General features: G+C 39.3%; 1 pseudogene; it reads right to left on the bottom strand.

Moving 5' to 3' along the window:
- Positions 1-1,900: 1,900 nt before the first annotated feature.
- On the bottom strand, positions 1,901-3,427 carry LOC102912474 (serine/threonine-protein kinase Sgk3 pseudogene; annotated as a pseudogene).
- Positions 3,428-3,699: the final 272 nt, after the last annotated feature.

Genomic DNA, 3,699 nt, shown 5'->3' with positions numbered 1-3,699 from the left:
GAAAAGAATGCTTGAATGTATTTCAAAATGGTTCTTTTCTCCATCCCCATGCTGGAATAATGAGGGGATTTTTTTTTCTCTTCAGTATTCATGACAAGAACCAGGAGAGAAACTCATAAAAAATCCTTTTTCCCATAATCAGGCCCCTGGATTTTTTTTTAACTCTTATTTATCTAGAATGAGCCTGTAGTGAGTGGCTTGTCAGTCACCGCACAGGCTTTCTTTCCCACCTGGCACTTGAGTCTTTCTTTCTTTCCTCTTTCTTTCTTTCTTTCTTTCTTTCTTTCTTTCTTTCTTTCTTTCTTTCTTTCTTTCTTTCTTTCTTTCTTTCTTTCTTTCTTTCTTTCTTCCTTCCTTCCTTCCTTCCTTCCTTCCTTCCTTCCTTCCTTCCTTTCTTTCTTTCTTTCTTTTTTTTTGGTTTTTCGAGACATGGTTTCTCAGTAGCTTTGGAGCCTGTCCTGGACTAGTTCTGTAGACCAGGCTGGCCTCGAACTCACAGAGATCACCTGCCTCTGCTTCCCGAGTGCTGGGATTACAGGTATGTGCCACCACCACCTGGCTCTTTTTCTTTTTTGAGACAGGGTTTTCTGTGTAACTTTAGCTGTTCTGGAACTCACACTCTAGACCAGGCTGGCCTTGAACTGACAGAGATCTGCCTACCTCTGCCTCCCAGTGCTGGGATTAAAGGTGTGCACGGACGGACGGACGGACACACACACACACACACACACACACACACACACACACACAGCACCTCCACTCGATCCTACTGTTTTATACTCAGATTTTGTTTTAGGAATCATGGTTCACTGTATCTACATTGTGTTTCTCAAACTTTGGGACAGCAGTCTGTTATGATCTCACTTCTCTGCTAGGAAGAGCGGTTGACAATTGGGGTTGATACCTGAGTTTGCTCAGTTTATCCGGGGTTGACACCTGAGTTTCTCAGTTTATCCGGGGTCACACCTGAGTTTCTCAGTTTATCTGGGATTCACACCTGAGTTTACTCAGTTTATCCGGGGTCGACACCTGAGTTTCTCAGTTTATCTGAGGTTCACACCTGAGTTTACTCAGTTTATCCGGGGTTCACAACTGAGTTTGCTCAGTTTATCTGGGGTTGACACCTGAGTTTATTCAGTTTATCTGGGGTTGACACCTGAGTTTGCTCAGTTTATCACTGGTGATTAGGATTGAGCGATTAACTGTAGTTTCTTACATTCAGGACTGGAAGCCAGAAGTTAGTGAGTTTTAATTTTTTTCATTTCTAAAAGTATTTAAGATAAATGTGAAGCACATTTTTGCCATTTAACTATTTGTGCTGCCCAATTCAGAGATGTCACTGCTGTCCGGTGATTGCCATCGTCCACCTGCAGAAGTTTTCCATCATCCCAACTGGGAATTAAGCACTACATACAAATTCCCCAGTAAGGGCCAGCTTTATAGTATTATTGACTACTGGTCATTATTATGTAGGAAACAACTACAAAATTTTTTATTGCTGAAGATTTTTATTTATTTGTTTGTTTTTTCAGACAGGGTCTCAATATGTAGCCCTGACTAACCTAGAACTCACAGAGATTCACCTGCCTCTGCCTCTCAAGGGCTGGGATGAAAGGTGTGCACCACAATGCCTAAACTTTTTTTTATATAATATAAATATATGACAAGAGACATTTATTTTTGGCACCACTAAAAATATCTGGTAGCATTTTATTACTTCTCAGTTCCTTGGAAATTCTAGAGCTTTCTAGAAAGCCATTAAATATTGTCTTTTCCTCTAGAAGAAAAATGATGCATGGATGAGAACTGAGTATTCCGAAAGCAAAGGGTTTCTTTTTGTTTTTTCTTAGAGGGGCTGCAGGTGAGTAGCCTATCACTGTTCGCCAGCAGCCAGGGAGTTTACCCTGCTTTTGCATTTGAATCCTAACAAAAAGCAAATTTCAGAGAACGACTTATCATGGGAAGATAGGGTTTCATCTTAAACTGTCAGGTACCATTTGCATAGTTCTGCTATGATAAAAGTCATAGAATTATAAAGATTATAAAGATCTTACTACATCTTACTTAACTGTAACAGACTATTAAAAACAGTCTCTCTTGGATGTGTTAGTGTAAACTTAACAGGGAAAAAACAGTCAATAGCAAAGAGTTATCTTTAAAAATAGGTTAATGCTAAGAATAATAGCTTTAAATTTTTGTTTAAAAATAAGCTTAGTAAACAAGAATACAAATTTCAGTTCAAAACTCAGCTCTTTGAAATGCCCTATTTCAGGCTTACAGCAGAAAATACATATTTCATAGTTTTTAACATTACATGTAAAAATGAGGCACTGTTATACATAGTTGAATATATTCACACAAATTGGCGTTTCTGTCTCCTCCACAGGCTTGAATTTATTTGTCCAATGGTTTCTGAAGGTCAAACTGTTCACAAAATTAAGTCTTCTGAAGGAGGAGCGTAAGAAAAACCAACAAATGCATCGTCTGCCTCCAGAACACTGGCATTCACTATGGAATAGTCAGAAGGCACGCACACAGAATAGGAAACTGCTTCTTCCGTGAAGACTCTGTCGAAGTGTTCCTGATATCATCTGGTCCGGCCACATTAGGATTAAATGGTGGTGCGATCTTTTTTGTACAAGGTCAGTCCAGTTGAGTGATTCAAAAAAGGGATGATTCTGGATTTCAAGAAAGTCTTCTTTGGCACCAAGTCGATTCTGCCTGTTTTTTTCTAGGAGTTCTTCCAGAATGGACCACGCTGTGAGGCTCATGCCTGGCCTCAAGTTCAGGGGCTTATGAAGAATATTATCATACATTTCAGCAGTCCGTACAGCATTTCATAGAGAACAGCTCCCAGGCACCACCAATCCATGGTGTTGTCGTAGGGCTGTTTTCTAATCACTTCAGGTGCAAGGTACTCTGGTGTCCCACAAAAGGTTGTGGTGGTATCGGAAATAGCAATTCCTTCTTTGCAAAGCCCAAAATCTGTTAAGACAACATGTCCCATTGAATCCAAAAGAATATTTTCTGCCTTCAAGTCTCTGTACACTATTTTGATGGAGTGCAGGTAACCCAAGGTGCTGGCGATTTCAGCAGCATAGAACCTCCTCTGTGTTCAGGAAAAGACCATTCTCTTTGTAAGTGAAAAAACAGCTCTTTTCTGTTGAGAACTATTTTTTTCTGTAGCACTTTGACAGCATAGAATTTTCCATCCAGTTTCCACTTTGCAAGAAGAACCTTGTCAAAGCTGCCCTTTCCAATAACTTTTACAAAATCAAAGTCAGTTGGTTTAGCATGAGGATTTCCAGTTGGTCCTAGGTTGATGTTCTGTGAGGTAGAATGTGGCTTCAGAGCACTTCTTTCATCCTCATCTTCCAATGGATTGGACTGGTGCCAGGGGCTGTCCATTTGAAGGAATGCTCTGACATCTGGACTCGACAGTTCCTCAACTGATCCTGTTTCCTCACACTGGAAGGTTCTGAGTCCTCATCCCAGTGGCTCTCAGCTGAACTGCTGCTTGAAAGCCTGAAGCTTAACCAGCTAAAAGTTTCTAGTTTCTGGTCCTCATGCTTTACATACCTTTCTCCTAAACTTTTAACTATATATATATATATATATATATATATATATATATATATATATATATATATATATATATATATATATATATATATGTATATGTATATATGTATATATGTA

The sequence above is a fragment of the Peromyscus maniculatus genome, chromosome 4 (assembly GCF_049852395.1).
Source record: "Peromyscus maniculatus bairdii isolate BWxNUB_F1_BW_parent chromosome 4, HU_Pman_BW_mat_3.1, whole genome shotgun sequence".
Classification (NCBI taxonomy): domain Eukaryota; kingdom Metazoa; phylum Chordata; class Mammalia; order Rodentia; family Cricetidae; genus Peromyscus; species Peromyscus maniculatus.
Note: the sequence above shows the minus strand (reverse complement) of the source record. Positions and strands in the feature narration are given on the sequence as shown.